The sequence below is a fragment of the Coffea arabica genome, chromosome 9c, assembly GCF_036785885.1.
Source record: "Coffea arabica cultivar ET-39 chromosome 9c, Coffea Arabica ET-39 HiFi, whole genome shotgun sequence".
Classification (NCBI taxonomy): Eukaryota; Viridiplantae; Streptophyta; class Magnoliopsida; order Gentianales; family Rubiaceae; genus Coffea; species Coffea arabica.
Window position 1 is genome coordinate 33935011 of NC_092326.1, and position 14500 is coordinate 33949510.

Here is a 14500-nt window from a genome sequence, read left to right on the forward strand (position 1 = left end):
TGCCGGCGGCGAGGTTTTCTGGTTTAGTCGCTGAGTGAACGTAAATGAAGCCTGTTTGGTCTCGACATAAAAATCCTAGTCTCCTCTGCGTTGTCTACTGTTTAATGGATTATGACAAGTACTGGAGTCTAATGTGTAATTCAAATTGTTTATGGGTACGTGGACAACAGACTTAAAGCCTAGGGGTCATTGTTAAATTTATCATAGCTTACTAATTTCGTCCATCATTTATATGAATTTAGTATCCACAACTAGTTTCTTCATTTTATTTAGTGAAAATCGTCCAAAACGTCCCTTACATTTTGTAAAATAACTTTTTTCGTCCCTCACTTTTAAAATTGTAATTTTATATCCCTTACATATTCACATCGGACAAATTTAGTCCCTTACTAGGTTTTCGATCAATTTTTGGCCGGAATCCATCATGTGCAAGGCACATGATCATTTTTTAAGGGTAAATTTGTCAAATTATATTTTACATAATCTCATCTATAGTCCTCCACATTTTATAAAATAAATTTTTTCGTCCCTCATATTTTATAAAATGATTTTTTTCATCCCTCACATTACACAAAATGAATTTCTCCATCCCTCACATTTCAAAAAATGAATTTTTCATTTCTCACTAATTATGTGTGTGAATACATTTTTTTAAACACACACACACACATATATATATATATATCTATTTGATTTTGCTTAATAATAGTAGTATAAATACATGTATGTAATTGGGCCCAACTTGTGGGCTATCTTCTCTTTTTGTATGATTATAACTAATATTTACCAATAGAACCTTAATTTACATATTCTTATTGTATTTTAACCGAAAATAGCTTTATTTGTATACAGGATACAGCAGCTGTGCAAAATGATGAATTAATCAGCACACCTCTGCTTCCAAAGATGTCCTAGAATCTCCCTTAATGGAACACAAGTCTTGAAACAAAGTAGCCCATTTGACTGCTTTTCGCAGCCTACCAATCAGATAACCACGCTGACGTGCATTTGGACCATCTGGCAGCGTTTTCTTTTCCATAGCATGGCTCCAAGCTCTTTCTGCTGTATAAAGAACCACATGAAGATACCTACAGTGTCCCCAACCACCACGCAGAATCAGGATAGATTAACGACCATTAAGAAATTATTAATGAGAGACAAAACAGCATATTTGTTCTTCAAATAGCAAAAGCGAAATAAAAACATTTACCAACTGTAATGTCAATCAAATTCAACCATTGGTCTTGGCAATCTATTACCTCACTTCAGTGACCATAGAAGCTGTAATCGCCCTTTTACTATATTTACCACGGCCATGCGTGAATTTCAACGACTTGTACAATCTCCTGAGCCGAGCAGTACAGTACCTCCTAAAAAATTTGCAAAAACTGGTCAATTTCACATTCCCTCAAAAGTACAACTCTATCACACCACATTTTTCACAAATTTAACCCTGCCACCTCCAATGATCAATGTCATAAATTCCCTCATAAACCTATATAGAGCACACTTACGCTTATATACTGGTAAAAACAATATCAAACGGCATTTCTTACAAAAATTAAGCCTACTTCCCGGAACTTCATCGTACCAAATTACTCATAAACATATACCATAAGTGTACAAGCCTAGGTTATACCGGTAACGAGCGTAATCGCCAAACAGCAATCCATGCTGCATCTGAGCGGATTTCAAGAGCTGCAAAACTGTAAATTCACCAAAAAAAAAACTAAATTATCACCTCAAAATTAGCTGTCTAGAGCTTTATGGGAGAGTAAATTACCATTGATAGAGAACCTTGGGCTATTAATCTGATCAACGGATTCCGAATTTTGGTTGTCCACATCCATAGCGGAGGAGTTGTTCTCTTTGGCCATATCGTTAATGTGAAATCTCCGTCAGATCTTAAATTTGGCGTCGTCTTTATCGGAATTAGCCCGACAGCTTGAATGTAGGTGGCTTGAAAGATTCTGAAGATGTCCAAAATGCCCCTGGCTTGTGGCACACTGCCGGCGGCGGGGTTTTCTGGTTTAGTCGCTGAGTGAACGTAAATGAAGCCTGTTTGGTCTCGACATAAAAATCCTAGTCTCCTCTGCGTTGTCTACTGTTTAATGGATTATGACAAGTACTGGAGTCTAATGTGTAATTCAAATTGTTTATGGGTACGTGGACAACAGACTTAAAGCCTAGGGGTCATTGTTAAATTTATCATAGCTTACTAATTTCGTCCATCATTTATATGAATTTAGTATCCACAACTAGTTTCTTCATTTTATTTAGGGAAAATCGTCCAAAACGTCCCTTACATTTTGTAAAATAACTTTTTTCGTCCCTCACTTTTAAAAGTGTAATTTTATATCCCTTACATATTCACATCGGACAAATTTAGTCCCTTACTAGGTTTTCGATCATTTTTTGGCCGGAATCCATCATGTGCAAGGCACATGATCATTTTTTAAGGGTAAATTTGTCAAATTATATTTTACATAATCTCATCTATAGTCCTCCACATTTTATAAAATAAATTTTTTCGTCCCTCATATTTTATAAAATGATTTTTTTCATCCCTCACATTACACAAAATGAATTTCTCCACCCCTCACATTTCAAAAAATGAATTTTTCATTTCTCACTAATTATGTGTGTGAATACATTTTTTTAAACACACACACACACACATATATATATATCTATTTGATTTTGCTTAATAATAATAGTATAAACACATGTATGTAATTGGGCCCAACTTGTGGGCTATCTTCTCTTTTTGTATGATTATAACTAATATTTACCAATAGAACCTTAATTTGCATATTCTTATTGTATTTTGACCGAAAATAGCTTTATTTGTATACAGGGCACAGCAGCTGTGCAAAATGATGAATTAATCAGCACACCTCTGCTTCCAAAGATGTCCTAGAATCTCCCTTAATGGAACACAAGTCTTGAAACAAAGTAGCCCATTTGACTGCTTTTCGCAGCCTACCAATCAGATAGCCACGCTGACGTGCATTTGGACCATCTGGCAGCGTTTTCTTTTCCATAGCATGGCTCCAAGCTCTTTCTGCTGTATAAAGAACCACATGAAGATACCTACAGTGTCCCCAACCACCACGCAGAATCAGGATAGATTAACGACCATTAAGAAATTATTAATGAGAGACAAAACAGCATATTTGTTCTTCAAATAGCAAAAGCGAAATAAAAACATTTACCAACTGTAATGTCAATCAAATTCAACCATTGGTCTTGGCAATCTATTACCTCACTTCAGTGACCATAGAAGCTGTAATCGCCCTTTTACTATATTTACCACGGCCATGCGTGAATTTCAACGACTTGTACAATCTCCTGAGCCGAGCAGTACAGTACCTCCTAAAAAATTTGCAAAAACTGGTCAATTTCACATTCCCTCAAAAGTACAACTCTATCACACCACATTTTTCACAAATTTAACCCTGCCACCTCCAATGATCAATGTCATAAATTCCCTCATAAACCTATATAGAGCACACTTACGCTTATATACTGGTAAAAACAATATCAAACGGCATTTCTTACAAAAATTAAGCCTACTTCCCGGAACTTCATCGTACCAAATTACTCATAAACATATACCATAAGTGTACAAGCGTAGGTTATACCGGTAACGAGCGTAATCGCCAAACAGCAATCCATGCTGCATCTGAGCGGATTTCAAGAGCTGCAAAACTGTAAATTCACCAAAAAAAAAAACTAAATTATCACCTCAAAATTAGCTGTCTAGAGCTTTATGGGAGAGTAAATTACCATTGATAGAGAACCTAGGGCTATTAATCTGATCAACGGATTCCGAATTCTGGTTGTCCACATCCATAGCGGAGGAGTTGTTCTCTTTGGCCATATCGTTAATGTGAAATCTCCGTCAGATCTTAAATTTGGCGTCGTCTTTATCGGAATTAGCCCGACAGCTTGAATGTAGGTGGCTTGAAAGATTCTGAAGATGTCCAAAATGCCCCTGGCTTGTGGCACACTGCCGGCGGCGAGGTTTTCTGGTTTAGTCGCTGAGTGAACGTAAATGAAGCCTGTTTGGTCTCGACATAAAAATCCTAGTCTCCTCTGCGTTGTCTACTGTTTAATGGATTATGACAAGTACTGGAGTCTAATGTGTAATTCAAATTGTTTATGGGTACGTGGACAACAGACTTAAAGCCTAGGGGTCATTGTTAAATTTATCATAGCTTACTAATTTCGTCCATCATTTATATGAATTTAGTATCCACAACTAGTTTCTTCATTTTATTTAGGGAAAATCGTCCAAAACGTCCCTTACATTTTGTAAAATAACTTTTTTCGTCCCTCACTTTTAAAATTGTAATTTTATATCCCTTACATATTCACATCGGACAAATTTAGTCCCTTACTAGGTTTTCGATCATTTTTTGGCCGGAATCCATCATGTGCAAGGCACATGATCATTTTTTAAGGGTAAATTTGTCAAATTATATTTTACATAATCTCATCTATAGTCCTCCACATTTTATAAAATAAATTTTTTCGTCCCTCATATTTTATAAAATGATTTTTTTCATCCCTCACATTACACAAAATGAATTTCTCCACCCCTCACATTTCAAAAAATGAATTTTTCATTTCTCACTAATTATGTGTGTGAATACATTTTTTTAAACACACACACACACATATATATATATATCTATTTGATTTTGCTTAATAATAGTAGTATAAACACATGTATGTAATTGGGCCCAACTTGTGGGCTATCTTCTCTTTTTGTATGATTATAACTAATATTTACCAATAGAACCTTAATTTGCATATTCTTATTGTATTTTGACCGAAAATAGCTTTATTTGTATACAGGGCACAGCAGCTGTGCAAAATGATGAATTAATCAGCACACCTCTGCTTCCAAAGATGTCCTAGAATCTCCCTTAATGGAACACAAGTCTTGAAACAAAGTAGCCCATTTGACTGCTTTTCGCAGCCTACCAATCAGATAACCACGCTGACGTGCATTTGGACCATCTGGCAGCGTTTTCTTTTCCATAGCATGGCTCCAAGCTCTTTCTGCTGTATAAAGAACCACATGAAGATACCTACAGTGTCCCCAACCACCACGCAGAATCAGGATAGATTAACGACCATTAAGAAATTATTAATGAGAGACAAAACAGCATATTTGTTCTTCAAATAGCAAAAGCGAAATAAAAACATTTACCAACTGTAATGTCAATCAAATTCAACCATTGGTCTTGGCAATCTATTACCTCACTTCAGTGACCATAGAAGCTGTAATCGCCCTTTTACTATATTTACCACGGCCATGCGTGAATTTCAACGACTTGTACAATCTCCTGAGCCGAGCAGTACAGTACCTCCTAAAAAATTTGCAAAAACTGGTCAATTTCACATTCCCTCAAAAGTACAACTCTATCACACCACATTTTTCACAAATTTAACCCTGCCACCTCCAATGATCAATGTCATAAATTCCCTCATAAACCTATATAGAGCACACTTACGCTTATATACTGGTAAAAACAATATCAAACGGCATTTCTTACAAAAATTAAGCCTACTTCCCGGAACTTCATCGTACCAAATTACTCATAAACATATACCATAAGTGTACAAGCCTAGGTTATACCGGTAACGAGCGTAATCGCCAAACAGCAATCCATGCTGCATCTGAGCGGATTTCAAGAGCTGCAAAACTGTAAATTCACCAAAAAAAAAAAACTAAATTATCACCTCAAAATTAGCTGTCTAGAGCTTTATGGGAGAGTAAATTACCATTGATAGAGAACCTAGGGCTATTAATCTGATCAACGGATTCCGAATTCTTGTTGTCCACATCCATAGCGGAGGAGTTGTTCTCTTTGGCCATATCGTTAATGTGAAATCTCCGTCAGATCTTAAATTTGGCGTCGTCTTTATCGGAATTAGCCCGACAGCTTGAATGTAGGTGGCTTGAAAGATTCTGAAGATGTCCAAAATGCCCCTGGCTTGTAGCACACTGCCGGCGGCGAGGTTTTCTGGTTTAGTCGCTGAGTGAACGTAAATGAAGCCTGTTTGGTCTCGACATAAAAATCCTAGTCTCCTCTGCGTTGTCTACTGTTTAATGGATTATGACAAGTACTGGAGTCTAATGTGTAATTCAAATTGTTTATGGGTACGTGGACAACAGACTTAAAGCCTAGGGGTCATTGTTAAATTTATCATAGCTTACTAATTTCGTCCATCATTTATATGAATTTAGTATCCACAACTAGTTTCTTCATTTTATTTAGTGAAAATCGTCCAAAACGTCCCTTACATTTTGTAAAATAACTTTTTTCGTCCCTCACTTTTAAAATTGTAATTTTATATCCCTTACATATTCACATCGGACAAATTTAGTCCCTTACTAGGTTTTCGATCATTTTTTGGCCGGAATCCATCATGTGCAAGGCACATGATCATTTTTTAAGGGTAAATTTGTCAAATTATATTTTACATAATCTCATCTATAGTCCTCCACATTTTATAAAATAAATTTTTTCGTCCCTCATATTTTATAAAATGATTTTTTTCATCCCTCACATTACACAAAATGAATTTCTCCACCCCTCACATTTCAAAAAATGAATTTTTCATTTCTCACTAATTATGTGTGTGAATACATTTTTTTAAACACACACACACACATATATATATATATATCTATTTGATTTTGCTTAATAATAGTAGTATAAACACATGTATGTAATTGGGCCCAACTTGTGGGCTATCTTCTCTTTTTGTATGATTATAACTAATATTTACCAATAGAACCTTAATTTGCATATTCTTATTGTATTTTGACCGAAAATAGCTTTATTTGTATACAGGGCACAGCAGCTGTGCAAAATGATGAATTAATCAGCACACCTCTGCTTCCAAAGATGTCCTAGAATCTCCCTTAATGGAACACAAGTCTTGAAACAAAGTAGCCCATTTGACTGCTTTTCGCAGCCTACCAATCAGATAACCACGCTGACGTGCATTTGGACCATCTGGCAGCGTTTTCTTTTCCATAGCATGGCTCCAAGCTCTTTCTGCTGTATAAAGAACCACATGAAGATACCTACAGTGTCCCCAACCACCACGCAGAATCAGGATAGATTAACGACCATTAAGAAATTATTAATGAGAGACAAAACAGCATATTTGTTCTTCAAATAGCAAAAGCGAAATAAAAACATTTACCAACTGTAATGTCAATCAAATTCAACCATTGGTCTTGGCAATCTATTACCTCACTTCAGTGACCATAGAAGCTGTAATCGCCCTTTTACTATATTTACCACGGCCATGCGTGAATTTCAACGACTTGTACAATCTCCTGAGCCGAGCAGTACAGTACCTCCTAAAAAATTTGCAAAAACTGGTCAATTTCACATTCCCTCAAAAGTACAACTCTATCACACCACATTTTTCACAAATTTAACCCTGCCACCTCCAATGATCAATGTCATAAATTCCCTCATAAACCTATATAGAGCACACTTACGCTTATATACTGGTAAAAACAATATCAAACGGCATTTCTTACAAAAATTAAGCCTACTTCCCGGAACTTCATCGTACCAAATTACTCATAAACATATACCATAAGTGTACAAGCCTAGGTTATACCGGTAACGAGCGTAATCGCCAAACAGCAATCCATGCTGCATCTGAGCGGATTTCAAGAGCTGCAAAACTGTAAATTCACCAAAAAAAAAACTAAATTATCACCTCAAAATTAGCTGTCTAGAGCTTTATGGGAGAGTAAATTACCATTGATAGAGAACCTTGGGCTATTAATCTGATCAACGGATTCCGAATTTTGGTTGTCCACATCCATAGCGGAGGAGTTGTTCTCTTTGGCCATATCGTTAATGTGAAATCTCCGTCAGATCTTAAATTTGGCGTCGTCTTTATCGGAATTAGCCCGACAGCTTGAATGTAGGTGGCTTGAAAGATTCTGAAGATGTCCAAAATGCCCCTGGCTTGTAGCACACTGCCGGCGGCGAGGTTTTCTGGTTTAGTCGCTGAGTGAACGTAAATGAAGCCTGTTTGGTCTCGACATAAAAATCCTAGTCTCCTCTGCGTTGTCTACTGTTTAATGGATTATGACAAGTACTGGAGTCTAATGTGTAATTCAAATTGTTTATGGGTACGTGGACAACAGACTTAAAGCCTAGGGGTCATTGTTAAATTTATCATAGCTTACTAATTTCGTCCATCATTTATATGAATTTAGTATCCACAACTAGTTTCTTCATTTTATTTAGGGAAAATCGTCCAAAACGTCCCTTACATTTTGTAAAATAACTTTTTTCGTCCCTCACTTTTAAAATTGTAATTTTATATCCCTTACATATTCACATCAGACAAATTTAGTCCCTTACTAGGTTTTCGATCATTTTTTGGCCGGAATCCATCATGTGCAAGGCACATGATCATTTTTTAAGGGTAAATTTGTCAAATTATATTTTATATAATCTCATCTATAGTCCTCCACATTTTATAAAATAAATTTTTTCGTCCCTCATATTTTATAAAATGATTTTTTTCATCCCTCACATTACACAAAATGAATTTCTCCACCCCTCACATTTCAAAAAATGAATTTTTCATTTCTCACTAATTATGTGTGTGAATACATTTTTTTAAACACACACACACACACATATATATATATCTATTTGATTTTGCTTAATAATAATAATATAAACACATGTATGTAATTGGGCCCAACTTGTGGGCTATCTTCTCTTTTTGTATGATTATAACTAATATTTACCAATAGAACCTTAATTTGCATATTCTTATTGTATTTTGACCGAAAATAGCTTTATTTGTATACAGGGCACTGCAGCTGTGCAAAATGATGAATTAATCAGCACACCTCTGCTTCCAAAGATGTCCTAGAATCTCCCTTAATGGAACACAAGTCTTGAAACAAAGTAGCCCATTTGACTGCTTTTCGCAGCCTACCAATCAGATAGCCACGCTGACGTGCATTTGGACCATCTGGCAGCGTTTTCTTTTCCATAGCATGGCTCCAAGCTCTTTCTGCTGTATAAAGAACCACATGAAGATACCTACAGTGTCCCCAACCACCACGCAGAATCAGGATAGATTAACGACCATTAAGAAATTATTAATGAGAGACAAAACAGCATATTTGTTCTTCAAATAGCAAAAGCGAAATAAAAACATTTACCAACTGTAATGTCAATCAAATTCAACCATTGGTCTTGGCAATCTATTACCTCACTTCAGTGACCATAGAAGCTGTAATCGCCCTTTTACTATATTTACCACGGCCATGCGTGAATTTCAACGACTTGTACAATCTCCTGAGCCGAGCAGTACAGTACCTCCTAAAAAATTTGCAAAAACTGGTCAATTTCACATTCCCTCAAAAGTACAACTCTATCACACCACATTTTTCATAAATTTAACCCTGCCACCTCCAATGATCAATGTCATAAATTCCCTCATAAACCTATATAGAGCACACTTACGCTTATATACTGGTAAAAACAATATCAAACGGCATTTCTTACAAAAATTAAGCCTACTTCCCGGAACTTCATCGTACCAAATTACTCATAAACATATACCATAAGTGTACAAGCGTAGGTTATACCGGTAACGAGCGTAATCGCCAAACAGCAATCCATGCTGCATCTGAGCGGATTTCAAGAGCTGCAAAACTGTAAATTCACCAAAAAAAAAACTAAATTATCACCTCAAAATTAGCTGTCTAGAGCTTTATGGGAGAGTAAATTACCATTGATAGAGAACCTTGGGCTATTAATCTGATCAACGGATTCCGAATTTTGGTTGTCCACATCCATAGCGGAGGAGTTGTTCTCTTTGGCCATATCGTTAATGTGAAATCTCCGTCAGATCTTAAATTTGGCGTCGTCTTTATCGGAATTAGCCCGACAGCTTGAATGTAGGTGGCTTGAAAGATTCTGAAGATGTCCAAAATGCCCCTGGCTTGTGGCACACTGCCGGCGGCGGGGTTTTCTGGTTTAGTCGCTGAGTGAACGTAAATGAAGCCTGTTTGGTCTCGACATAAAAATCCTAGTCTCCTCTGCGTTGTCTACTGTTTAATGGATTATGACAAGTACTGGAGTCTAATGTGTAATTCAAATTGTTTATGGGTACGTGGACAACAGAATTAAAGCCTAGGGGTCATTGTTAAATTTATCATAGCTTACTAATTTCGTCCATCATTTATATGAATTTAGTATCCACAACTAGTTTCTTCATTTTATTTTGGGAAAATCGTCCAAAACGTCCCTTACATTTTGTAAAATAACTTTTTTCGTCCCTCACTTTTAAAATTGTAATTTTATATACCTTACATATTCACATCGGACAAATTTAGTCCCTTACTAGGTTTTCGATCATTTTTTGGCCGGAATCCATCATGTGCAAGGCACATGATCATTTTTTAAGGGTAAATTTGTCAAATTATATTTTACATAATCTCATCTATAGTCCTCCACATTTTATAAAATAAATTTTTTCGTCCCTCATATTTTATAAAATGATTTTTTTCATCCCTCACATTACACAAAATGAATTTCTCCACCCCTCACATTTCAAAAAATAAATTTTTCATTTCTCACTAATTATGTGTGTGAATAAATTTTTTTAAACACACACACACACACATATATATATATCTATTTGATTTTGCTTAATAATAGTAGTATAAACACATGTATGTAATTGGGCCCAACTTGTGGGCTATCTTCTCTTTTTGTATGATTATAACTAATATTTACCAATAGAACCTTAATTTGCATATTCTTATTGTATTTTGACCGAAAATAGCTTTATTTGTATACAGGGCACAGCAGCTGTGCAAAATGATGAATTAATCAGCACACCTCTGCTTCCAAAGATGTCCTAGAATCTCCCTTAATGGAACACAAGTCTTGAAACAAAGTAGCCCATTTGACTGCTTTTCGCAGCCTACCAATCAGATAACCACGCTGACGTGCATTTGGACCATCTGGCAGCGTTTTCTTTTCCATAGCATGGCTCCAAGCTCTTTCTGCTGTATAAAGAACCACATGAAGATACCTACAGTGTCCCCAACCACCACGCAGAATCAGGATAGATTAACGACCATTAAGAAATTATTAATGAGAGACAAAACAGCATATTTGTTCTTCAAATAGCAAAAGCGAAATAAAAACATTTACCAACTGTAATGTCAATCAAATTCAACCATTGGTCTTGGCAATCTATTACCTCACTTCAGTGACCATAGAAGCTGTAATCGCCCTTTTACTATATTTACCACGGCCATGCGTGAATTTCAACGACTTGTACAATCTCCTGAGCCGAGCAGTACAGTACCTCCTAAAAAATTTGCAAAAACTGGTCAATTTCACATTCCCTCAAAAGTACAACTCTATCACACCACATTTTTCACAAATTTAACCCTGCCACCTCCAATGATCAATGTCATAAATTCCCTCATAAACCTATATAGAGCACACTTACGCTTATATACTGGTAAAAACAATATCAAACGGCATTTCTTACAAAAATTAAGCCTACTTCCCGGAACTTCATCGTACCAAATTACTCATAAACATATACCATAAGTGTACAAGCCTAGGTTATACCGGTAACGAGCGTAATCGCCAAACAGCAATCCATGCTGCATCTGAGCGGATTTCAAGAGCTGCAAAACTGTAAATTCACCAAAAAAAAAAAACTAAATTATCACCTCAAAATTAGCTGTCTAGAGCTTTATGGGAGAGTAAATTACCATTGATAGAGAACCTAGGGCTATTAATCTGATCAACGGATTCCGAATTCTTGTTGTCCACATCCATAGCGGAGGAGTTGTTCTCTTTGGCCATATCGTTAATGTGAAATCTCCGTCAGATCTTAAATTTGGCGTCGTCTTTATCGGAATTAGCCCGACAGCTTGAATGTAGGTGGCTTGAAAGATTCTGAAGATGTCCAAAATGCCCCTGGCTTGTAGCACACTGCCGGCGGCGAGGTTTTCTGGTTTAGTCGCTGAGTGAACGTAAATGAAGCCTGTTTGGTCTCGACATAAAAATCCTAGTCTCCTCTGCGTTGTCTACTGTTTAATGGATTATGACAAGTACTGGAGTCTAATGTGTAATTCAAATTGTTTGTGGGTACGTGGACAACAGACTTAAAGCCTAGGGGTCATTGTTAAATTTATCATAGCTTACTAATTTCGTCCATCATTTATATGAATTTAGTATCCACAACTAGTTTCTTCATTTTATTTAGGGAAAATCGTCCAAAACGTCCCTTACATTTTGTAAAATAACTTTTTTCGTCCCTCACTTTTAAAATTGTAATTTTATATCCCTTACATATTCACATCGGACAAATTTAGTCCCTTACTAGGTTTTCGATCATTTTTTGGCCGGAATCCATCATGTGCAAGGCACATGATCATTTTTTAAGGGTAAATTTGTCAAATTATATTTTACATAATCTCATCTATAGTCCTCCACATTTTATAAAATAAATTTTTTCGTCCCTCATATTTTATAAAATGATTTTTTTCATCCCTCACATTACACAAAATGAATTTCTCCATCCCTCACATTTCAAAAAATGAATTTTTCATTTCTCACTAATTATGTGTGTGAATACATTTTTTTAAACACACACACACACACATATATATATATCTATTTGATTTTGCTTAATAATAGTAGTATAAACACATGTATGTAATTGGGCCCAACTTGTGGGCTATCTTCTCTTTTTGTATGATTATAACTAATATTTACCAATAGAACCTTAATTTACATATTCTTATTGTATTTTAACCGAAAATAGCTTTATTTGTATACAGGATACAGCAGCTGTGCAAAATGATGAATTAATCAGCACACCTCTGCTTCCAAAGATGTCCTAGAATCTCCCTTAATGGAACACAAGTCTTGAAACAAAGTAGCCCATTTGACTGCTTTTCGCAGCCTACCAATCAGATAACCACGCTGACGTGCATTTGGACCATCTGGCAGCGTTTTCTTTTCCATAGCATGGCTCCAAGCTCTTTCTGCTGTATAAAGAACCACATGAAGATACCTACAGTGTCCCCAACCACCACGCAGAATCAGGATAGATTAACGACCATTAAGAAATTATTAATGAGAGACAAAACAGCATATTTGTTCTTCAAATAGCAAAAGCGAAATAAAAACATTTACCAACTGTAATGTCAATCAAATTCAACCATTGGTCTTGGCAATCTATTACCTCACTTCAGTGACCATAGAAGCTGTAATCGCCCTTTTACTATATTTACCACGGCCATGCGTGAATTTCAACGACTTGTACAATCTCCTGAGCCGAGCAGTACAGTACCTCCTAAAAAATTTGCAAAAACTGGTCAATTTCACATTCCCTCAAAAGTACAACTCTATCACACCACATTTTTCACAAATTTAACCCTGCCACCTCCAATGATCAATGTCATAAATTCCCTCATAAACCTATATAGAGCACACTTACGCTTATATACTGGTAAAAACAATATCAAACGGCATTTCTTACAAAAATTAAGCCTACTTCCCGGAACTTCATCGTACCAAATTACTCATAAACATATACCATAAGTGTACAAGCCTAGGTTATACCGGTAACGAGCGTAATCGCCAAACAGCAATCCATGCTGCATCTGAGCGGATTTCAAGAGCTGCAAAACTGTAAATTCACCAAAAAAAAAACTAAATTATCACCTCAAAATTAGCTGTCTAGAGCTTTATGGGAGAGTAAATTACCATTGATAGAGAACCTTGGGCTATTAATCTGATCAACGGATTCCGAATTTTGGTTGTCCACATCCATAGCGGAGGAGTTGTTCTCTTTGGCCATATCGTTAATGTGAAATCTCCGTCAGATCTTAAATTTGGCGTCGTCTTTATCGGAATTAGCCCGACAGCTTGAATGTAGGTGGCTTGAAAGATTCTGAAGATGTCCAAAATGCCCCTGGCTTGTGGCACACTGCCGGCGGCGAGGTTTTCTGGTTTAGTCGCTGAGTGAACGTAAATGAAGCCTGTTTGGTCTCGACATAAAAATCCTAGTCTCCTCTGCGTTGTCTACTGTTTAATGGATTATGACAAGTACTGGAGTCTAATGTGTAATTCAAATTGTTTATGGGTACGTGGACAACAGACTTAAAGCCTAGGGGTCATTGTTAAATTTATCATAGCTTACTAATTTCGTCCATCATTTATATGAATTTAGTATCCACAACTAGTTTCTTCATTTTATTTAGGGAAAATCGTCCAAAACGTCCCTTACATTTTGTAAAATAACTTTTTTCGTCCCTCACTTTTAAAATTGTAATTTTATATCCCTTACATATTCACATCGGACAAATTTAGTCCCTTACTAGGTTTTCGATCATTTTTTGGCCGGAATCCATCATGTGCAAGGCACATGATCATTTTTTAAGGGT